The sequence below is a fragment of the Neolamprologus multifasciatus genome, chromosome 10 (genome assembly GCF_963576455.1).
Source record: "Neolamprologus multifasciatus chromosome 10, fNeoMul1.2, whole genome shotgun sequence".
NCBI lineage: Eukaryota > Metazoa > Chordata > Actinopteri > Cichliformes > Cichlidae > Neolamprologus > Neolamprologus multifasciatus.
This window is the reverse complement of record NC_140448.1, coordinates 12472647-12498272: the sequence shown is the minus strand read 5'-3', so window position 1 is coordinate 12498272 and position 25626 is coordinate 12472647. Positions and strand designations below refer to the sequence as shown.

Below are 25626 nucleotides of genomic sequence, written 5' to 3'. Positions count from 1 at the left end.
TGGTTTGGTAAGTGGGGAACATTTTCCTTCCACTCAGGTGACCACAGTTCGAGTAGCAGGATTTCACTGAACCACAAGCAAAAATATGTCCTTTGGCCAAAGTTAGCAAAAACGATACCGAGCCCAAACTCTTTAAAGATAATTTGACTTGTTTAAACTCTACACGTAACTGAATACCGTGTGCTTGTGTAGGTCGTTAGTATAATCCATTAAGCCTACCTCAGTGTGGGGGAGCAAACTGCCCCTAATGAGTCGATATAAAGTGCTAATGAAAGTGAAATAAGTCTAACTGCACTCAACAAATAGCCCACCTGCCATATCTCTGTTTGCAGGCACAGAAAGGTGGGCAAATGAGGCAGTTATTTGTGAAAGGACAATCTAAAGTAAGTCTTTACGATTCAGTAGGTTGCGAGTTTAGTTAAATACATTTCAGTTCTGAGAGCAGCGCTGCTGTTGCTAACTGTGAGAATACTTAGTGGGGTTAGTGTGACAGTGCATTAGCAGCCCGAGTCCATTCTCTGCGTCCCCAGAGAGACCAGAGCGGGCATATTAACATTCTCCTCAGAAGGGCCACAGGATCTGCCTTCAATGCCGTCTGACTCCAAACAAAAGACGGTGTGTGTGTGTTCGAGTGTGAGACACAGACAGGCTGGGAGTGTGCATGTGTAACTGTGTGCAAGACGAAGAGACAAGGAGGGAGAAAGAACAAGAGAAAACAGTCTATAGGAGGTGGCAAGTTTCAGTATATATTTACCATTGCTGGGTGTCTATAGTTTAATAATGTAACCACACTGCGTGCTGCAAATCAATGTGCAAGGAATATTTTCTGGTAAACGAGTTCTCTTTTGAACTCGTTTCTTTTCTCCAAGTTTAAAAAGATCAATTTCCGTAACATCTACAAATGAAGGACAAAATTGAAGATGTCGATATAATGACCTGACTTGTATTTGTGTTTTATTTTTGACCAATCATTAAATCCACAACATTCACAACAACCTCTCAGACTCTTAAGCGTTTCTTTATTTTTGAGCAAAACTTTATATATAAAAAAAAGACTGAATTAGTTGCTATGCAAACTGTAACCAGGTGAATCATAAGCAACACCTCTTACTCGTATACCGTTTCTATTTTTATTTAGGCACTTGTGTTTATGTAATGTTTTTTGATGTCTTTTTCCCCCCCCCCCCCAAACCTGGAACATGTATTGCTTTTATATACAAGCTATAATATGTGAGTGGGCTTCCTTAAATTTAATTACGTGGTATATGCCGGCGATGGTTTCTGGCATCATCGTTTCATACAGTACCCGGTACCAACTGTAGGCCAATGACTTCCTCTGCATAACTCAAACATCTGGCCTTCATCACTCAGTGCCCGAAATCTTTCTGCATTCCATGTGCAAACTGCACCATGTCATGCAATCTATGTCTACTCTGCTGCTGTGAAGATAATTCACTGCAGTCTACCAGGAAAGGCTAGTCTCTTTTCTTATTCATGACTGCAATATGTAAGTAATGCAGCAAATCACTAGCTTTGCAGTTGTTTAATCGAAAGCCAAAATACTGGAACACTGGACACTTAAAAAAAATAAATAAATAAAAAATGCAGACAGGTGCACTGAAGGATATGAATATCGGCACAAACTTTAATGGAAATCCATCCAGTATTTGGTGACTTATGAATTTTAAAACCACATACACTCGTACATCATTGTGCTGGTAGCACAAGAGGAGAAAGTTAGGGATTGCCTGCAGATGCATCTTCTGGGAGAACAATGAATGTCAAAACCTTTTGGTTTTTGGTTGGCTCCTCACTGAAAATGAGGAAACATTTTATTCTGGGAGAAAAAGTCTCAAGTATGGATCCTCTGGGTGAGGAAATGGCACTTGTTAGCAGATTATCCTGTTTTCCGAAGATTTTGCATTTATTTCTGAAGGAGCAATTAAATGTGAACACCTGAAAAACGACGTTTGTGATTTTTACTTTATTTACTTTTGACAGCTGTGCATTATATATGTAACAAGAAGGTGGGCCCCAGATACACCTGTAACTCTTTTTAAGAAGTCATGCTTTGACAGAAAAAGAGGAAGAATGAATAGTTCATGTCACGTGCACAAACTTGGGATTCTACACCCATTCCCAGCTGGGATTTACATAGTGTAACAATTCCAGGACAGTTGATATGGAATAATAAAGAATGCAACATCTTTGCATTCGACACTCAATAAGTATGCTCCACAAACTCTCCACTGAAGGCTGAACTGCTTCTATTTATACTACAAATGGGGAGAAAAAAACAAACAAAACCAAAACACACCACGAACAAATGAGGCGCTCATTGTTGACCCTGAATGATCAACGTCCTCCGCTCTTGTCCAAAAGAAATTCTTCCAATCGTTAACTGCTTACGTCATTACTCAAGCCAGAGAGTTGAGGGCTTTATTTCTGTTAACTGGATCATAAAAACATAGCAGGACAACCCCCGGGCTGATGAAGGCCCACTTTGGATTATAATGAATCATTTCATTGGACAGGCTCTCTGAACTTGTATTGTGATGTTCCAGTATGGAGCTTACCTTCCAGTAAGAAATTCATATTTGCTCTTATGTGCTTTCTGCATAAATTGGACTTTTTGACAGTGAATAATTCCTCTAAATGGGATCTAATTGTGCAGCCATTCTTAGCTGATGGACTGCAAGTGTTCTGTATTAGCCATGTGACTGGTAATGAGTCCATAGTATATCCTGCATTTTGCCTAAAGATGACTTGGACGGACAGATTTAAAATGCAGCAATATTGCTTCGGTATTGTTTCAGCGATCTGCTCTGAAGTCTCTGAAACTCCAACTGAAGTTTAAATTTTAAACTAGATTAATAACATTCATGAAAACTATCAGACTATCTATTGTTTGCTTTTAATCATCAATTCAAAGTTAACTCTGCGTGAGACCTGGTAGCTCGATAAACTACGAATTCTTTGCTCTGTACGTAATACGCTCTTACTTTGCTTGTTGTCCTCATTGTGTAAGGATGGAATCATTAGAAACACAATGTCAGCATTGATTATAGTCAACCACGATGCAGACAATTTAACTTCCTCGGCCAATCTCAGTCTGACTGAGTATGAATTTCACTCCCTGATGACAAGACGCGTAAAAACAACAACTGCAGAAACGCAGAAGCATTAATATCCAAAGGTTTCAGAAATCAGACTGCCCGCAAATGATTCCTGACAAAGTATTAAAAGTACAAATTTTAGACGATCGGCATTTATAGGCCACACATGTTCAGACAGCTCATCTGCCATCGAGAGCAACTAGGGGTTCAGTGTCCTGCCCAAACTTGCTCCACCACCTGAGCTCTCTGAATAGGCCAGAACTGCTGGTTCTGTAACTGAAACCACCCCCAACTTATAACGAGTGTTCGTTCGACTGCATTTAGGCACCTGAAGATGGCGGACTGTGTATAAAAGTGGCCAAAATTATTCAACGTCATATTTCTGTCCAATATTTAAAGTATGAACGTTAATTACATCTTGATCGATCTAATTCTACCTTGTATTTCATAGTAATATCAGCAGTGATTTAAACTTTTTTACATTTTCTTCCTTGTTATACATAATAAATATTACTGTGATTTGCATACCTCTTGTAACCCACTGTCCCACTCAGCTGGTGGGGCAAAGGGTGATCTTCACTGACCTGATGAAGGTAATCATAAGATAAAGGCTGAGAGCATTTTAACCCTGAAGCAAAGCAGCCTTTGACCTTATAAATACAGTATCACTGCAAAGCTACAGTACATGTATACCCAGAAGCAAGTAAAGTAAAACTGGCAACCTCCGATGCATGGATGTATTCTCCAGGGACAGCTTGTTTTCTTCACCGTCTTTATGATTTCATTAGCATGGTGTCTTCTTGGCATATAGTCTTCGAGGATTGAAGACCTTCTGAACTCACTGCTGTATCACTCTGGCCTCCACCTACACACTTCCACTTGTTTTGCACCAAAGCACAGTTAAATGCAGGAATAAGATTTCCATAAGATGGAATATACTTTGTGTTTGTATCCCGCTCTCCTTCTAATGCCCATGTTTTAACCTCATACTGTGAGTACAACAAAAATAATTCAAGGTAGAGTGCACACTTTTTAAATTTATGACTTCACTGTAACTTATTTATATTTGCTGGAAAATTACCTATTAGTTAATCTAATTGCGTTGAGACATGTGAAAGTCGTGTCCTCTGAGTCATTCTGAGCATGTGCAAAGCCTGCTCTCTGCACATATGGTTAAACAGCACAGTTTCTGCCAAACAGAATTAGGAAGACTTTCTTACCAACACTTGATTCCTCTTTCTCTCTCACTCCCCTCCTTTCTCTTTCCCACTCTCTCTTTACAGCACACAAGCTCACAAAGATAGCATATACAGTATGTGCTCAGGCATATGGGCTCTGGAGAAAAAATATATACACAGAATAAGGGACAGATTTTGGTTATTGATTTTCTTCGATGGGAGCAATTTTCTTAAATCCTGCGAAGACGACATGCCACTTTGAATCATTTGTAAAATAACATTTCACTTATTTTTACTTGTTTTAATGGTGTACGGCATGTCAAGTCCTTAGCTAAATCTACATCGGGCGTAGTGTGTATTACAATGGTACAGATCTTACTGATCGTTTGAGAGATGCTGACAACACCGTCTGCAGCAGCCAATCTGTGGCAGCTATTAAAGAAACACCCAGATAAAAGTTCCAGGTGTGTCTGCTTCTGTGCAGCAACGACATGTGTCCAGTAGCTGGTGCGCAGCACTGCGTTGTGACAAAGCTGCGCACAAACAGGAGTGGCATGGAAACAACCGCAGGCTGAGTTTGATGATTTGGTTTGAGTGCAGCAAAGGCAGGCAGGCCAGTAGCACAGGCAGTAACAAGATGGCGGCGGTGTGCAGCAGCGAGTGTAGCAGCTCTGTCCAGGGAGAGAAGAGACAGAAAGACATAAGCGTAACCTACTCAGGGCACGTAAGTGAAAAGTATAACAGTGATTTGGAGCCAGCCTGTTCCACAGGGTGGGGTGGGGCGGGCAGAGCGGCACCACCACCTACAGGAGCACTCATAGGTAGAGGGGGGTGCGAGAACAATGGAATGGCTGCCTCCCAGACAGAGCTGCCGTACTGCAGTGATGAAGGAACAGGAAGAGGGGGGGGGAGAGGAATGGCACAGGAGGTAGACACACCTGCTCCTGCTGGAGCAGCTAGTGTAACAACCAGCAGACAAAGAGTAAGCTGAATTCAAGTCCTGCCTCTCATCTAGCGATCAGAGGGCATCTCAGGACTCAGAGTGCAGCAGTGAGGTCACAGCGTAAGGGGTGAGAGCAGGAAATGGCTGGTGAAGAAAGATATAGAGCTGATACATCTGCAGTTCCCAACATATACTAATAACTCACATTAGACACGTTTATTCACATATTTAGAGGTAAAAAAGTTTTTAAAAAAACCTCTAAATTGATGAGATTTAAAGAGTTTTACAGTACAGTAAGTGTACGGTTTTGCAACTTACAGTATCAGCTCTTTATTCAGCACCTTTAGATCCACATAAACCTCAGGGAACTGTTACCTGCTGCTTCACTAAATCACTATCGATCCAAATATCAATAGTATTGATACCAGTATCGATGCTATTGCGCTGGTATTGATCTGATACCAATACCAGCGCAATAGCATTGATACTGTTCTCCATCCTCTACGTAGCCTGCTAAATTGTGTTAAAGAATTTTTTTTTAGAAATTTATACCTCAAACATGCACTATGAAAAATGTGGGAACCTTTTTTTGTTGACTGTCATATCTATTTTATTTAGAGCATAAAGCACATTTAAACAGAGGTTGACGCTTCAGGGTCTTCAAAAATTTCAGAATGCATGAAAAGCTGAAAAGGTGTGTTTTACTGCATTGGATAATTCTTGTGGAAAGTAGAAGTCTGAGTTATTTAATGGTTATTAAAATGCATTCAGAATTTTCACATTGAGGACTCTTCTCATAAGTGATGACACACTGCTCTCCCCTCCACAATCTGCCTTCATAGAATAAAAGTATTGGTACTGTTACCGGCAGTATGCGGCCTGTATTTATTTGGCATTGGATCAGTGCCAACATTTTCAGTATCGCACCGCACTACTGCTTCGATTAAATTATAATCATGCATAGAGGACTGGTTTAAAACAAACAAAAAAAAAAAACCAAAAAAAAACCAAAAAACGTTGTGTGCCTACAACTGTGGGTGAATGACACCAATCAGATATAGATATCCATCTATGGCAGAAAACACTCTACAACTAGTCATCTTTCTTCCTTCCTTCTCGCCGCCTGTCTAAAGTAATCTTCCTTTCCATGTTTGTGCTGAACAAGGTGAACACTGACACCATAACCTACTGCTGCAAATGCACTGCTCCATGCAGGAATCCCCACTAAACAGAGAAGAGAAGAAAAAAAAAAAAAAAAAAAAATCACATTACCACATTTACATTTAAAAAAAACCCAAAACCTGAAGAATAAACTCCCAGGAAAAACACTTAAAAAGTTCATGTTTGCAGGGTTCTAAGAAACACAGATGTGATTGACAAGTGAAAGGTAACCAACCTTAAGACACATCCCTTTGAAAATTTGATCCTTTTTTGGACTAGGAATTATCTCCAAAGACTGAGACAAAAACTCAACCGCACCTTTCAAATTCAAAAGACTTGAGCTCACCAGCAGAGTTGAGCAGAAACAAGTGTCAATATGTAGCACGCACACCTGAAATCTACTGAATGTGCTAAAATAGTTTGCTGATTGCAGAGCTACAGTCAAGGATAGATGTAGCACCCAACATTATTATAGAACATATTTTCACCAAAGCACCGTTAAATGTGGATTCACAGTGGGGGAGAAAAAAGAAAAAGGGGGAGTCATTTAGTAACTTTGTGAACCACATTTAGCTTCTACATGCTATGCAGGCATATACATACATTTCCAGGTTGCTATAGCCCAAAGTAGTGGTCATGGCACACCTAGGACGTGTATGTATGTGTATCTTATTGCAACTATACAATCTAGTCATCTACCACTTTCACTATTCAACTAGATTTTAAATGATGAAATCCTAAATAGCCGTGTACTATTTAAATGTCTTTTAGACTTGTTAAGAACAGAAAATTACTCAGTAGGTTTATATGCATAGAAATATCTTTTCAATGCCCTGAAAATCTTTTCAACTAAGTTTGCATGTGAAGGAACGCTTTTCTAAATGTCTTTTCTTTCCCTCTGACCTAAAGAAGCTACTCTTACCTTTCATGTTTTAAAGTTGTTGAGATGTCTGTCAAAGTTGTTTTTTCTGCCCCCTTTCAGTTTGTGTTGGGTGAGGTGTGATCATATTTGTACAGTTATATTTAGTCCAATGGACGCCCATCTAGGAATTAATTTGGATCAAATAGATGGACTAGATGCTCAAGCCCGATTTTCATTGATTGTTTTGGGGCTAAATGAAGGCCATGAGTGGCTGACCAGATGAACTCAGAAAACAACGTCCATGTGCATCCAGTGTGTGGCGGGCATATTCTGTAGACACATGGGAAAATCAGTGTTGGGATAATACTGAGAATAAAAGTGTTTTCTTATTCTAAACAAACTATTACAGCAAAAACGTCCTCAATATGATTTTAATGGAGCTGTCTGCAGCAGTGGATTCAAGTTAACAAAAGATAAAAAACATCTTCAAGAAATCAGCAAGACAGATTTTACTCTACAGGGTAGTTATTTATCAGCATCCTCTGCTTCTTTACCCTCATAGAAACTTGGCTAACTTGCATCACATGCTGCTTGCATCCTTACTTCCAGCTTCATCCTCACATTAAACTGAAACCAGGCAGAGGACAAAAGCTCTCAATAAGATATGAAGTGCGTGACAATGCAAATGAGTTGCACATTTACAGAAGTCATTGCTCATTAAGAGTGTTTGACCGCATAGTAAAAATGCCCGATTTAATGAATCTCAAAATTCCTCAAGGATGCTGTATGGACAAAAAAAAAAAAAAAAAAAAAAAAAAAAAAAAGGAACAAACAAAGGCTGCTGCTAGAGTCAGAAATGGTGAAACATAGCTTCAAATCAAGGTTCAGAAAAAGAATCGGAGCTCAGAGCTACCTATCCTTCAAGCACATAATCACATCCCATCCACGCTAATGAAAGAATGAGGACAAAACATCAAACGGTATCCCGGTTCAAATGCTGCTGAAGCTCCCTGGAAAACTTGCAGCAACTTCACAGCGGGTGAGGAGGAGGAAGGAGATATGCAAAAGGGGGACATCCAAGTATGAATAGGAGGAGAGGAAGAACGAAGCCGCTACTGCGTTCGCCGATCGACTACGCAAACAGATGCACGTTTGTGCACATTTTGACACAAAGGATGTTAGTTATAGAAAAACATAACATAAGAGGACTGTATGTTAGTCCTCAGCAGTTTAACACCTGAAGTCACGCATGCGTCAAAAGAGGGAGCAGTTCTGCCACACTCATCCTACTCTCCAATGACGCCCATTAAAACACAGAACAAACTATATAAAAGCCTTTTAATGCACCTGAGAGCCGCTACAATTGTGTTTTCATCCATAGCTGATGAGGGGGTCACCTTATGACATGCATGTCAAGGTGTCTTACAATTCCCACTCGACTGTGTAATACTGTTTTGCACCATTATCTTCACACTCACTTGTAAAAAGAGAAAAAACAAAACAAAACAGCGGGCCGAATGCACGTAAGGGTAGGTATCGATGATATAATAGAAAAAGGAAGACGATTATTTTCATGAGGTCAAACACAAGTGTACTGAGCTTTCAGAGTCACGCTCTCACTAGTACTTTGTGCTGCTCTCAAGATAAGGCATGAAGAGCCTGTGGATCGAGTAGTGGAAACAAAATACCCTAAAGCACTGACTTTCATTTTGCAGTTTGCTGTGTGTTCAAGTTATGCTGTTTATATTATAATTTTCCTCCCCGCTGCGTATAAATTACATTTATTTTGTCAACATCATGTTTCTTTAAATGTATGACTATACGGTTTATGACGCAGGGTTTCACAGCGAGGTGCGGTTCTTGTGTGGTTTGTCTATGCTAGCATGTGCAACATTAGTCACTGAGGGTGTAACCTAACTCACAAATTCCTCATTCATTCATTGTACCAAGGATTTTGTAAATGTGGGTGTTTTCACCATGTCACCCCACCTCATCTGGACGTCCCTCCATCTCAGTCACATGTCCCTTATACCCACATTCCTCTATCCATCCCACTCCCCCGCCCTCTCCCCCACCCAGTGCCCTGCACACTGTGCCTGCCTCTGGCTCTCAGACTCTCAATATCCTGAAAGAAACCCAATGTTCGTACTTTTCATTCCCTTCGTGCTATATTTTTGCACCATTCGTGGATCAAATGAACCTTATGTCACCATGTTTTAAAAAATAAATAAAAAAGGCGAAACTGTTCCTTCATCGTGCTTTGTGTCTTTCCGCCATGTTAAGCCTTTTCCTTTTTTTGTTCTGAGTTAGAGATGTGTGAGTGCCCCTCGCAGCTCCCAAGAACCCAACCCGTGCACATCACAGCAAAACGTCACAAGTTAGGGTCTCAGGGAATGAGAGAGGTACAGCTTGCTCTTTTTTTGGTCTGGCCTTTTCTGTGCAACGTACAGCAGATCATCTGCACGAGCACTGTGGCTGAGACTGAAACAGCTCCCTCTATCCCTCGATTTGTGCGGTGCTCTACCTTAAGTCTCAGTTTTGCCCCTTAAGTCGAGTCTGGTCTCGGTAAAATGCACAACCCCACCATGCGTTAGCATTTAGCTCATCCATGATCACATTTACAAACAAAATCGTTATACGAGTCAAAAGATCAATATGCATCAGTAAGCACACGCTGAAAATTTAAGACACAGACTCATGCTGTGCACACTGTACTCTACACACCCAATCAGAAAGCACTTTACCATCACTAATCATAAGGATAGCTCTGCCTCCCTGTCACAACCTGACCAAACCTAGAATAATCTGTGTAAAACATCTTTGATTTTTTTCCCAAACCCCGCACTGTGAACACATACAACAACAGCAGCAGCCAGATGACTACAGCAGCAGAGACTACAAATTGACGCCAGTGTCTCACGCTGATAAAAAAAAAATAATAAAATAAAATACACCCTTAACACTAAAAAAGTCCAGGCTCCTTACCATTTACTCCCTCTATGCCAGTGAGATCTCGTGACATGCCAGGCTTGTCAGTCCTCTGAGACCGCACCTGTCAATCATGCCGCCTTGACTTTATGGAGGGAAAGCTCATTTGTCAGGTTGCGGAATAAAATCTGACTACCCACAAGATGAAGAGGAGGAGGAATAAGAGGCTGGGAGGAGCGGTAAGATGAGATGCAAGGAAGGAGAAAAGAAAGAAAAAACTCACCCAGCTGACTGAGGTGGCGGAGGCTGCCGCAGTCTTCTCTGTACGCCTGTGCCGGTCAGCCTAGCAAAGGGAGAGAGGATGTAGCCGGGCACAAATTGGAGAGAGGGGAGAAAAAAAATGAATGCTGGAGAGAACAATAGAGGAAGATTTTAGTGCTGCTAGCTCAGGCTTTGTTGAATGGATAATTCGGGCTAGCACATGAGCCTGCTCTAGCAGATTGCTGCCGTCTAGCCGTCTGCTGCTCAGACATGCAAGACTGTACCATGTGCAGCCAGAGAGAGAGAAAGAGAAGGAGACAGACATGAAGGGAGATGGAAGGGAGGGCAGATGTTGGGTTAAAGATTTAATGTAGGTGAACATGGGGGGAAAAAAAATAAAAAATAAAAATAAAAAAATAGAAAAGCAGTGAGGGTGACTGAGACAATACATTTAGTATTACAGGGGGAGGAAAAATGCACAAAAATCAAAAACAATCCATGAAAAAGAAACTAGCATAAGAATTGAAAAAAATATTCTGTTTAGCTTGGGTCCAACAGTAAAAATCAAATATAAACAGCAAAACCACAGCCCAGTAATGTTACACGTATGCTGACTAATACAAGAGAATAAGAGCAAATGACAGGAAGCCATACAGAAAGAGAGAGAAAAAAAAAAAAAGGATTTTAGAGAGCGATAAAGAAATATTTTAACCCCCCAGACGTCTGATTTTTAACTTAAAAGAGCTCTACTGCACAATCTCAGCTTTCCCCAAAGCTTCCCCCATATGAGTCACAGCTTTACATGAGAAATCAAAAACAAGAAGGATGTTCAGGTTACCGTCAGAATTTGGCAGATCTGGTTAGTAGCTGTGAAGAAAAAAAGACTGAGACACAGTGTGCCAAAACAGCGACAGGAGTGAATAATAGGAAAAAATGTGTAACGCCTGTTGCTGTAGTCCCTCTGCCTACTGCTGCTCAGCCCTTTCTCTATGTGACACTACTACCCATCTTTTTCTTCCTCTGTGTCTGTTCGTCTCTTGGCTTCATCTGTCTCATATTTTCTTTCTGCACTTGATTGGTGCTTTAGTCTCGCTGTATCACCTCTCGGCCTGTGTCTGTGCTTCTGTATTTTCTTTCCCTCCTCTGCCTTCCATGCTTCATAGATTGCAGGCTCAAGTCCCCAAGGCTGAAAAACTGAAGAGCCTCTACTTGGCCCTTTTTTTCCCCATTTGTTACATATAGAATCAAAATGGCAGTAGCAGTGTGGGAAAGGAACTAAATATCACCCATTCATTTCCCTCCCCACAGCTGAAATTACACAGACAAAAGGCCTAGTATATGGAGAAAGAGAGATAAGGGAAGGTAGAGAAATGAGGGAGAGAGACGTGAAGACAACAAAAGCATACAGAAGCACAACGAGAAGGCAAAGACAGTCAAATAGGAAGTCAGTTTTATCTTACAATGTCTCTTTCAAGCTCCTTTTTCATTTAAGGCAAACAAAAAAATCCTGCTCCAGTAGCATGTCCAGTATTCTGTTCCTGTGTCTTTCGCCCTCTGTGTCTGTGAGTGACTGGGTATTACAGCGTGCGTTTCATGGAGAAAAGGAGGGTGGGAACAAGAGAAAAGGAGGGAGCAAGAGAGAGTGAACGCACCAGTTCAGGGAGCTTCAAAGGAAATGTAACTGGAAGCATTGTGGTGTGTGGTAGTCTTATATTTTATCAGTATTAGTCACTGTAAAGCAGTGGAAAAGGCTTGTTAAAAAAAAAAGGGGGGGGGGGAAGACACGAGACAAGATGGTAGGAAAGCGAGACAAATGGGGAGCAGAGGGAATTACCAGGGTTCTTCTGACGGACAGCGCACAATAGGCTGAGATCAGTGACAGCAGAAAAATGGCCTGTGTGGTCCCAACATTATCGCCCCCCAACCCTTTCCCCCTGCTGGTTTATATAGGTCATTCTTTTATTTTGAAGTCAATTTAAAAATAATAAATCAGGCAGACAGTTCTCACTTCTTCAGCTCTCATTTACATTTTGCTGTATTTCTTCCTGTATCATTAGAGCCTCATTCTTCTTCGTTTTTTTTTTTTTTTTAAATTGAAAATTCACTTTCAAGGCATCTCTCCTTGCTCGCGGACATCACATGTCACGATGTCTGAAAGGCATCACGTGTGCTTCAGTGCGGCAAAGGGTCCCTTCATTTATGCTCAGTTTTACTTCCACCTTGTCTTCGCACACTAACACGACAAGAGTCAACCGGGACTATTTATAGAAATTTCCAAAGACTACAAAAAACCTGCACAGATTCCACAGCGAGGGTGGGCCGTGTGTGCTGGGTGGGGGGGGTCAGTCAGGGAGAGCTCCTTTATGCCTCCTGCTGTATAATGTAATGCACTACCACATGGCAACAACAAACCACCGAGCACAGAAAGAAGTGTGAATACGCTTTTCTAGAAGAAGGGCGAGGGGGGAAAAAAGCAAGCAAGGATAATTAGGCACACTGAAAAACCCAACAGTCGATTCACGTTGTATCTACTGTAACTGAAAGCTTGCGCTCTTGCAAAAGCTGCCCCGTACCAAGGGCCCCTTCTTCATTCTGGCCCAAAGAGCTCCTTACCCCACCTCTTTCGAACCCGGTGGCCTTAGGACAGAGAGCATAGAGTTTAAGTGGAAACAGTCTTTCATCATCATGACACTCCCCGCACTACACATCTGTACACAGCAGCATACCGCACTACAGGAGTAGGATACCATCTCTAACCTAGCGGTGCTACATCCAGTGTCTAATGTATATTTAGAGTTCAGGCTTAACAGATTACGTGCAAGTTAAATACTTATGGCAGGACAACTAAAACACTGTTTTTTTACTCATAAAGATCCATATTTCTTAAACACCCCCCAAACAGTTAAAACAAATTAAATAACACTTTCATTAATTTCTTGTGTATGCATAGCTGGCAGCGTCTATTCCAACACCTTAAAATGGGAGTTTAAAAAATGTAGCATCCAACAGAGATCAAAAGTATGCAACGAAAATATGCCTGAAGAGCAGATAAAGGTCACACGGTCTGAGATGAAGCCAAATTTAAGTAATTCAGCACATTTCTAAATTGCAGTCAGGAACCTAGATAATTTCAGGGGCCTGTGGTTTTCTTGGTTTGAAGCAGCGAAAGTTGTTACTGGCTGTTTTGATCACAACAGTGTCTTTACCACATAGCTGCGCAGAGGAAGTATATCGTTTTGGTTAAGTGAAAGTGAACTTCGTGCATAATTGGCCGCCAAGACCTCGTTCTTCCCCTGCGGCTGTATGGTGTGTTTCCCTTCAGTGACATCTCCTTCATTAGAGCGCGTCCCGCAAACATCACTGCAGCAGCAGCATGCTAGTGCTTTTCCTCATATTTTGAAAGGATTTCTCTTTGCCCCCCCTAATCTGTGCTGTCATTGTTTCAACTTTGTTTTCCAAGTGTCAAACGAGATGCAGTGTTTGCCATGTTCATGCGAGTCTTTAGCAAAATATCTTTATCTCTTCCCATATCTGCTTAAAGGAGAAAACGAAAACCCCAAAAACACTTTGAATTAAACAGAAGAAATTTCAGTGTATTAAGAAACAGACACAAAACCACCTGACAGAAGCTTTGTTTACAACCAGGCGATAAAACTCTCATACACAAATATTGCACAGATGCTGGCGTTTATGAAATAATCCATCAGTGTACAGAGTGTGTGGTGTTTCCTCAGGGAAAGCTAGGAGGCTGTACAGTTATCTCCTGTGGTGTCACTCTGAACTATACAACCTACTACCTCAACCTGCGGAACACTGAAGCTGCAGCATGGCTGCCTTGTAGGGCCGGGCGAGCAGTTCAAAACTACCACAAGTAATGTAATTTTATTTTATCAGAAACTGAAGAAAAATTTCACCAATAAGTTGTCCTCCTTACTTAACTGCAACACTGACGTAGAGGCCAAAGATAGTCTGTCATGTACAATGTTCTGACACATCGTCATTTAGCCCAACCCACAAATTTGGGTGGGGTCACTGCATCGAGGCAGCACACGTGGGATAAGTTTGGTAGAGAATATCCTGCATCCTAGGATACAGGGTCACGCAGGGTCAGTGCTGTTTAACCGTGGGAATCAAGGAATAAGAAATGCCACTCTTTATGGTTATCCAGTCAAAACTTGCTTCCAAAATATTTCCAGTGATCTAGTCGCCTTTCTTAAAAGCACTGGGCAGATGCTGTTTTTACCAGGAAGACACATACCTATAGATACGAGCTTGTGCAGCCAGTCACCACAAGTTCGGATCTACGGGTTCGTGGCAGCTGGCATTAACACTTTAAGAGCGGATAAGCAGAGAAAAACAAACATTTAAGCAGACAACTCAGTCTACTGTCTGAAGCTTTCAGCTCCACTGATTCATCATAGCACTCCTGTTACTGGGTGTTCAAACCACAATGGACAACACTGTAACGCTGATAAGGCTCAACATGGCACAGCTTTCATTGCATGTAGGTCTTTCTGCAACTAAAATATGCATCAACATGAAAAAGTTTAGTCTATTTCAGCAATATTTAAAGAAATCCACACGTTGAGTATCAATCCTTTCATGCATTTTTCACTTGTACTTATTAAGATTGCTTCAGTGTGGGGATATACAATGTGTCCTTTTTAAGCATCTAATAGAGATGAGCGTGGAAATTAGGCCATGGTACACAGAACAGGCCGGGGCACATGACTGTAATAGATGCGGTGTTTGTGTGTTTACCCCACTGATCACCTTCTTTTGAGGTATAATTTTGAGATGTTAGAATAGCATACTGTAAATAGTTTTACATCTGAACACAAGAACGCACATCGCTAGGAAATATTTTACTAAAGAAAATTTGCACTGAATAAGGCATATTTGGCTGCACGAATTTTATGAAATATCACACTATGATTAAAATACAAACAAGTACCACGTCTCCAACAGAGCAGCAAAAGCTACAACACATCCAGCACATGCGGTTATATATTCTTAAGATAAAATAAAGACAAAATACAAATCACATTTAATTGCTCCGCTGCCAAACAAAGTATTTTTTTTATTATAAAAATAAAAGTATTCTTATTTGCAATGACCTAATAAATTAAAATCAATAATGCAATTCTCTGGACCTTAGAAAATTTTCTAGAGAGAAGACATAAAGCGAACACCATCGAAAAATAAGCAAAGTTTAAAAAAATAAAATAAAAATCACGCACACGTCACATTGTGTGGGTTAGACCCTATTTTGAACCGCTTCCACAAAAAGAAAACTGTAAGTTTCGTAAATCGCCAACATACCAGTAAGGCATAAGCTGGACCTGGTGGTCAAACGTCCTCTACACTCAGATGAAGTCAGGCTCGAAGAGAAGTGTAGGCCAACGCTTTAGGAGAAATCAAGAAACCTAAAATAAAAATGTAAAAAAATTAAAAAAAAAACCCCAAAACAACAAAAAAGCAGAATGTAAATCATCAGAAACTGATTGGGAACAGAGCAGCAAGTCTAACATTCACAGGGAGTATACACCCGTTCACACACATTCCCAAAACCACACAAACACGTGGTGATCCAAGCACACCCTTAAAAACACAAACGACTAAAAACTATAAGAAGCACAACAATAACACTAATAGCAGAAAAAAAAAAAAAAAAAAAAAAAAAAAAGCTAAATCATAACGGAAAGTACGAAGAAAACATCCCCTTGTTCTCTCCTAGTTACGCACTCATAACCCGTTGTCCAGTCCCCATTTTCCGGGGTACAAAAACCTCAAATCGGCTTTTAAAAAAAAAAAAAAAAAAAAAAAAAAAAAAAAGGTACGGCAAGAGAGAAATGGCAAAAGGTTGAATGCGGTAAGATGTGGATGAGGAGGAGTGGCAGTGCAGGGCTGGCTACAGAGAAAGTGGAATTTCTGACCAAGCAAAGGAAAGGGTGGTGTTTTCTTTTTTTTGGTGCTTCATTCTGCTTGGCTTTTTTGGATCCCAGCAGGATCCTTGGCTGGTGCTCTGTCTCTTCTTAGCGCTGCCAAAATATGGACATATCCCTTTGTCTTGAACTCTGTTACATTAAAAAAAAAATCAAATTGAGAGATGAGAAAACATGACTTAAAAAAAAAAAAAGTAAAAAAAAGGAGGGATTGGACCGGCCACCAAAACTACAGCGCAAGTTATTAAAGAAAAGGAAACAGCATGAGTGAAAAGTGCACAGCAAGGAGGAGAGAGGCTTAGCAGCTGAATTCAAGGGAAACGAAAAAAAAAAGGAAAAATTCATTAAAAAATAAAAAGTCGAGATTGAAGGGTTTTGTTTTCGCGTCAGAATTTCTCTGCAAACATAATATCTCCCAAAGTGCAAGCTGCAAAGTGTGTCTTCTCTGCTGCTACAAACACAGCAGCCGAAACCTTTCTACAGCTATGCCACGTAGTGAGAGAGGGAGAGAGAAAGCAGCCACTTTTTGCTCTCTCCAAAATGGCTGAGGGCCGGGAGAAAGCAGCTATGAGCAGAGAGGAAGAGAGGTGCTCCCCGTCCTGCACAGGGGTGGGCTGGGCGATTCAGCGAGCATCTCTCCCTCGTTTCCCTCTCACTCGTGCCCTTTGTCCCGTTAGCCGTCTTTCACACCGGACGAATGGCATACAGCTGTGTTGTCGGTCCATTGGAAACTCTTTTCGGGCCACCGTGGGGAGGGGAAAGCTACAACTGTAAATGAGTGAGGTTCATGTGGTTTACTGTTCGTCGTGCACATGCTCGAATCCTGATGCTCTGCAAGTTGTTATTTTTTTGTTGCTGCTGTTTTTAAAAAATAAATAAATAAATAAATAAATAAATTCTCTCAGATGCCTCACAGGACAGGTGACTTTTGCTCAACCACTATATAATTTCTATTTTAAAAATATGTGCATATCAATAATGGATATTTTATTATATTATATAAATTCAGTGTTTTTAAAAACAAGATGTAATCTTGTGCTATATTCTCACTTTTATCGTCTTGAATCCCAAATTTCAAATAAAAACATCACTGATTATCTTGAACAGTCTCCCTCTCGTGACTATTTGAACTCCGCACCACTCTTGACGTCACAACAGTACAGTAGTTAAACAGCGTGGCTGCTGCAGTCGGTAGTACTACATTTACATTTGGGTATTTCTAGTGGATGTTTATTGGCTGCTTGCAGTCACGATGCATAACAAGCACTACCTATCTGATATAAAGCCAAAATTCTACTAGAAACATTCAAAAGGGCAAGGGATTTTATTTTCCAGACATTTAATAACCAAATTAGTAAAGATGCTGCAGTTATTTTAGTGAAGCCATCTGAAAATTTTCCAGGTTAAATCTATACACTTGTTTTTAATCACTCACAGCAATAAGGTTTTTCTCTCATGCGTCTCAGCAGATGCACGTCTACATTTGTTTTACACAAATCATATACATAATATACCCAACATAAATCTGAGGGACTGACCTCCCAGTGAGGTCATCTTCACCAGCACTGGAAGAACCATTTCAGATTTTAAAATGGCTGCCTCACATTCTTGCTCACTGGAAGCGTGTTCAGTGAAGCTCATACCAATAAGCAACCACCCAACCAAAGTTTCTTAAAGCAAGAGATTAGAAAAAACAGCAAGATGCTGCTGTATCTGACCCTGACCTCTGCAGAATAAGCTAATTTAAAAGCAAAATTTAATCTGGTAAAAACTGCACAAAGCCTGAGGATGCGGCATTCTTAAAAAAAACCAAAAAAAAAAAAAAAAAAAAAAAAAAAAAAAAAACCACACACACACGGATCCCCTCCATGCATATCAGCTTGTTAGTGTTATGAAAAGGGACAAATGTTGGGTTCAGGATATTAACTGCCCTGGATACTAGTTTTGCCACAGCATGCCAATGGGCTGCTGTCTGCTCCATGGTCACCACTTGAATCTAAATGAACAGATTTGACTTTCAGGATATTGCCAAGAACCCTGTCACGGTGCCGACACAGAGAAGGGCCTCTCCAAAAACAGAAGGTTGGAGAAAACAGAGCGACCGACATGGGCATAACCCCAAACCTCTAACAAGGTAACCCCTTAAAGCCACTCTCAGAGCCTGGGAAAGTGGGGAAGAGAAAGAGGGCTGCCAACAATAGGCAAAAAAATCATTACCAACATTTTTCATATGGTAACATTATGTCAGTGAATGCAGTGACAAGTGCGCTGCATAATCCAGGTCTTAGACACATAGATTAAAACTGGATTTCATTGTTTTAATTAGATTTTGTGACCTTTTAACTGACTCCTTACAATACGTGCCCTTATTATTGTCCTGCTGCACCGGTCTGTCGGTAGCTTCTTTGGATGCTGTACATCCAACCAACTTGTATTTTCCACCCCAGAAATGAGGCTTTTATTAATAAATAATGACCTTTTTTAAAAAACAAAAAAAACACTATAATGGCATACTAGCTATAGCTCTTGATATCCACTGGGCTTAAAACACCATTCAGCATTACAATTGGGGTGTTACTACTGAACCTGTAGGATTATTGAATCAAAACTTCACACTGGTTTTCTCTGTACTTTTACTCCATTGTGCATTTTTTAAGACAGGCCCTTAACAGGTTGCTGGAGTTTAATCTCATTATGAGCGTAAAGTATGTGAAATACCTTAAAATGCATGAATATTTACACATCACAGGGGGTATTTATTACTCAGGTCACTCAGGATCATGATGCACTGTTTAAACTGTTATTGCATCCATGTTATAAAGCCACAGCATTTTTAAGATAAGCTGTAATATTTTTATTTGGAAAGAATGTGCTGATAAGAACACTGAGACATGAACAATACCACTGCTACCTTTGAATTCATTACATCAGTAGACTGAAATGTAAACACGAAACTCTTCTGGGCTTAATACATTATTTATAATATGTTTAACCCATTCAAATGTTTAAAGGGACAGAATTATATACTGTATTTTTCAAATATTGATACGTGGAAGATTACAGGAAAGGCAACGTCAATAGTTCACTCACTTGTTTTATTACTTCATTGGTAAATGTCTAATCATGTTAAGGCTATGATTCACAGTAGAGTCATAGCTGCGTCTGTGATAAAGAAGTTTCTACAAGAACCTATATATCACCCTAAGTTACTCCTGTTACTGGCACTAAGTGACTTCTTGGCAGCTAGTGCTTCCCACAGTAAAAGGATGGTCCAGTGATGTCAGCCATGATTCTTGTCATGTCTAATAACATTATACATAATGATTCTTTCATGAGTACCTAAAAAAAAAAAAAAAAGTATAATGGGTGATTTTAATTTTTTGGGTATAGCAGTCAAAATATAAAATAACCCCCACTCCAAATGTATTTTCTCATGAACTTCCACAAACGTGCAGTTCAGGCTGAGATTTTAGGTCAAATCTATATATCAAAGTGAAAATCAATGTTGTGTAGGATTTATAATTTGGTATGGTATAATTGTTAAGCTTACTCAAGTACATACATTCATGCAAATATCATGTTTTAAGCCCCCCAAATGTTGTCTTTTTTGGAAAATTGCTGGTTGAATTAAATAAAAGCAGATACACAAGAGGAAGTTAATAGAAGTTAATAAAATAGCTTAATAATTAAAGATGTGCAGACGATTAGAGAATTTGTCATAATTTTCATAATTAAAGTGTTTTATATGACAGTTTGACTTTTGCTTTACTTAGTACCCACAAAAGTTAACTGTTCGTTCTCTGCTTTAGTGCCTGAATTTGTTGTTTTCCATCTTTAAAAAAATAAAAACTTTAACATATTTAGCAATAACTCTACTTATCACTAGGATGCATATTTCAGGTGTCCGTGAGGACGGCCTTCATGGCAAATTCATCCCCACAATCAACCCAGTGCAGCAGGATGAATGTGGAAAAGACGCACTCATGCAGGAGAGAGCAGGATAAAGAACCAGTGGGATACATGAGACCGCAGCAACATATATATTTTTTTACTATATTTTTTCATTCACGCTCGTACATCTTTGCTTCTGAATGTTGCAGTCCAATTTTTATCTCTTTCCCCCTTTCATCTCACCCATTTCTTTCAATTGCTTGTCCCTCACTGTTCCCTCCTCTCGCTTCCCCCATCAAATATTCTGCTCACGCACAACTGCGGCACCCTTTCTCCAGTCCTCCCCATTAATCCACACCACAGACATCTTGGCCCACTGTCTCGTCTCTCTGTCAATGTGCACTCAAAAGTCTCAAAGTCTGGGCCATTTCAGCAGAGAGTGCCTGGCCGTTTTTCGCAGGCTATGAGGCCTGCTGTTGAGCATGCTTTTCTACTGTACAGAGTGTACCGTGCAGACAGGACATCAAGCACTCCCCCTCTCTAAATATGCTAGAAAATGAAGACGACATCCCAGTGAAAGCGCAGGTCATATCAGGACAGGTGGCAACATAAATATAGCATCTATTTACTTTCATCACCACATAAAAACTAGTGGCTTGTTGCAGAAATGTTGGCAATATGTGCCTTGCTCTGCCCTGTTTCAGCCAGTTTCTAACACACTGAAGACGTAAGCTTTAGTGCAGAAAACTCAATTGCTGTCACTGGAAACAAGTTTATAACGGGTTTCAGATTGGTGATGGACTGTGCAAAAAAAATGTTCCTTATTTGTTTGACTTTACTGCCTTCATAGTGTGAATCATTCAAAAACAAAAATTTGTTTATTTTGCACTTTGGTTTTCACTTAACACATTTAAATCAATGCAGATTATAAACTAAGAGTCTTTGAAATGTGACATTTTCACATTCAGTGTTATTATTATTTTAATAAAAGGTTTTGACAGATCTTCAGTTGGTGTAATCATGGTTGTACACCAGTGTTTCACCATTGTATACGTCAGCCAAAGCAGAACTGAAAAACTACCCAATGTGGCTTCTTGAAGATGTGCAGGAAGAGATACAAAAAAAAAAAAGAAAAAAAAAAAAGAGCAAGCACAATGACATAGCAGGGGTAAAGGCTGTAGGAAGAAGAAAAAGATGTAATTACTCTATTAATTACTTAATTTCTATTCATCTGAAGGATCCACTGACTTGAACTAATCACTTTAAGAAAGCAGCCAAATGCTCAATATTAACACATCTTCTGTGACAGGAAGAAGAGTGTGGGGCCTGTGAGGGGGGGTGAAGAAATGCAAAGATTTGCAGGGAAATTAAAGAGTTGCTTTTAGACCCGCAAAAGGAAGGAAGCAGCTCAACGTGGACAACATTAAGGATAAAAACTCATGGAGTCTAATTTCTTTTTTGCTACGTGAAGTGCACTTGTTCCTCCCTTTAAAGTCTACTTTTAACTGGCAGCGCACTGAAGCAAAATGAAGACTGATAGAAACAGCATTTTGAGATATTCCAGAGTATAAAAAACCCTGGCTGGATATTGAGTTTACCCCCTCCATTCTCCTCTTTTTCAGAAATAAGGGCTCAAGTTAGATTTTACAGCGGAGCTTAGAAATAGTACACAGCCCCTCATCAGCCACCCTCTTTTGCCGTTTCTTTCTTTCTCTCACCCTCCACTCCTGCCGTTTCATACCCTCATTTCCCTGCCCTCCTTCCCCTCCTCCCCCCTCCTCTCTCTCTCTCTCATTCATTCAGTTTAATTTTGAACTCTGCACTGGGAGACAGGCAAAGAGGGTAGCTCCATGGTTACCTGGCACCAGGCCATCTCATTACACTGCCAATTGATTCTGGCCTGCCGCCATGTCCGCTGCCTACCTCCCCCATGCCCCGCACCATTTCTGCACCCCAGACTGTCTACAGCAAAAGGAGATTTCTGAACACACGGGACAGAACGAGACAAACGGCTTCACTTACGCACATCAAACTTAACTCGCATGCATGCACCACCACACGTACGGATACAAATAAATGCATACCTGCTCACACACACAGTAAACTAAAGATGGGAAAATACATGTGCGTATATTTAAATATTCATATACCGTTGGCCTCCACACAGTGTACAATCAGAGTGGCTATGAGAAAAAAATAAAGTCATAATCTCATTACTTAGATTTTCAAATCCATGTGACTAAAAACTAAACATGAATCTTTATTTAATCATAGACACAATCCTCTTTCTAAATTCTGGTGTTCGCAGATAGAAAGACTTGAACTGAGGCGTAAAATCTAAATTCACAAAACATTTAACTGTGAGGAGTGATACCGCAATTTATAACAATAATCGCAACTTTGGAAAAACAAATTAGTGCAGCACAGATGTTAAAAACCAAAGAACTAATTTAGGAAAATAAAGTCTTCAAACCTGGTTGACTGGACAAAGTGTTGCCTGACACACTGGGGTGGTTGAATTCACCCTGACTGCAATGACTTTGAAGTATTTCTCACATTTCTGTGTTCAGTGCAGTCAATAGAAAGCCAGAGTAAACCTTTTCTTAAAAAGCAAGCATTTGTATTTAGGTTTATACCGTAACTATAGCAAAATCCAATGAGTAACATTAACATTTTATACAGCTAAAGAAGTGTTTAAATCTTGTCAGTCAGACATTTGATTTGTTTGTCTCTGCTATTTCTAATTTAGATGATCGTTAGTGTTGCTAGATCTCACATCTCACTGGATATCCATTTGCATCTTTGAATTTGAGGAATTTTTTCAGGAACGATGTTTCCTGCTTAATGTGATACTACTTTCCCCCAATCCTGACCAATCCAACAAGTTAGACACATATTTTAAAAACACGAGCATGGGAATCCAATAAAAAGTCCTGTATGGGTGTGTAAAAGCCTTCATTTGGGTTTAGTAATTGCCACAAGTCTTTTGTATTTGTATGACTTTAAACCGCACCTTTTAAATGCTTTTGCTAAATTTGAGTGTGATGCTTGCTTGTTTACTTCCATCTGAGACATATGCAGTATCAACTTAAACACTGATGCTAAAAAGAAAGTCCTCCACAAAGACTGCATCTGAAATCAGCTGCACCTCCGCAACACATACCAGCAGGAGTACAGAGTGACTGACCAGGCATTCTCTCAGCCATCTCTTGTCAAGTAAGGGCTGTGTGCAGGCAGGAGTGGTAGTAGGAGGACCCAATGTGCAGACACTCAGAGGCAGAAAAATAACACAAACTCAGATTTATTGCTAAACTCAAATGGTAAAAACTTGTAAATAAACTTACTCAGACAGAAAACACAGCAAGAAGCTGGTATATCACAACAAGGACAGAAGAAAACACAGGACTTAAATACATAGAGGGAGCAATCAGGGAATGAGTAACAGGAGGGAAACACAGCTGGGGCAAATCAGGCCTAACGAAACAGGGGAAGCAAAACCAGATACATTAACATAAGACATGGACCTTCAAAATAAAACAGGAAACATAACACAGACTGAACTTACAGACAGACTCACAGGCAGGCACTACCACAGAGGGAACAGAGACGTGGGACCAGGGCAGACACAGACACTGACTGGACACGGGGACATAGCAGACAGGGGAGACAGCAACTAAGGAATACACAGAGACATAAACCATAAGAAAGATCTCTAACAAAAACCCAAAGACTAGAAATTAAATATAATAAACTCAAAAACCCTGGATCAACGACCCAGGCATCCTAACATCTCTAAGTACTTTGTTCATCTGAAGGACAGAATTTCAACACGAGTTTAAGGTTTAACACAACTATTGCTGTCTTTTAAATAGTATTCCTTTTTAGGACACACTCAAAAAATACTGTAAAATATCACTGATGAACGTCTCAGACGACCACATTTTACAGCAGTTTTAGACCAAACAGAAACCTTATAGGGCGATCCAAATATGTAAAGCAGCTGCTTCGCATAATTTAGTGTAGTTTGGAGCCAAAGAAGTCAGGATCGATGTTTAACGATTCATCTTGCCCTGTGAGAGTTTCAGTAGCAGAAAGCGTGCTGGCAGTTTCACTGCTGAGACTTTGTCATACGCAGCATCTGTCTAGGTGTGACTCAGTCATAGCTTCCTGCTTCTTCTGCTATTGCTGGCAGATGCCAGGGTCATGGCTTCTAGCTCATCAGGGATTTGAGGGGATCAGGAGTCACTGGGATCATAGAGCCATATGACAGTGTGTCTACTGTGCCTTCAGTATACTCATATTTAATAGCCATCCATTCATGCCCTAGTTTATAATGTAAAAGAGTGATTGTGCCTGTTTTGTATTGTAGAACAGTTCATCTGAAATTGCCCAACATTGTTGGATAGGTGATTTGTAACTGTGGTTTCTGGCTTTCCTGGTTTTACAGTTACACCCAGTATAAATAGCTACATCTCTAAACACGGAATGTAGCTATAGCAGTTTAAGACAGCTCAGGCAGACAGCATCCTGCACCACCCCCTTTCTCAAATGCACCACCCCCGCTTTAGCTGCCCAATTTAGGATTTTACAAGGCATACCTACACCCAACATCCACCTGTAGGTTCTGTATACACAGAAACTGAAGTCACATCATGTATGCTTCATCTACAGATTTTAGAAGTTATCAAAGCACCATCCATAACAGGAAGATAAAATATCATTAAATGAATTGAGTTAATTATACCTTCCAATATAACTAGGTATATTTTTAGTCGTCTTTATGCATCTTTATAGCTACTGTGAGTTGTACTGCCATATCCTGATTAATTTATCACCTATTATTACTATTACTAAAGTGTAATCAAATCAGTGCAAGTCGACCCTAAAACATCTGCACAAATCGAACGGTGCCTCATTCATTATAGTAGGTTTATGCATTTAGTTGTCAACAGAATCATTCAAAAAACAGCTTACTGTTAATGCCAGCACATTCATTTAACCAGCTTGTAATAAAAATTTTAAGATGTGCATATTGCAAATCTTATTTTTGTGCCAGTGCTGTGACCTTGGTGATTTTTTATTAATTTTTTTTATTCCAGTTTTCAGCAGTTTGGTGAATTCATGGCTTAGAGACAATTCTTGTCTCAGTAAGGAATTCTAATGGCGAGGAATTCTAACAAACCAGATGCTCTGTCCAACTCACGGGAAAATATTTTAACAAGGTCTAACGGGAAGTATCCTTGTTACTTTATGCTTTCACAGCCATAACTGGCAAAATCTTAACTTCCACGTTACAAACAACGTCCCCACAAATTCTTAACTGATGACAAACTGAGCCAAT

General features: G+C 40.1%; 1 protein-coding gene across 2 annotated transcripts in view; it reads right to left on the bottom strand.

The window, feature by feature from the left end:
• Positions 1 to 1186: 1186 nt before the first annotated feature.
• Positions 1187 to 25626, bottom strand: part of ubash3ba (ubiquitin associated and SH3 domain containing Ba) — a 78188-nt gene continuing 53748 nt past the window's right edge. For both annotated transcript variants that reach the window (XR_014876543.1, XR_014876544.1), the window contains 2 exons: positions 6513 to 15875; positions 1187 to 6461 (listed from right to left, as the gene is read on the bottom strand). The gene's annotated coding sequence lies outside the window, so the exon portion shown is untranslated. The remainder of the gene's footprint in view (positions 6462 to 6512; positions 15876 to 25626) is intronic.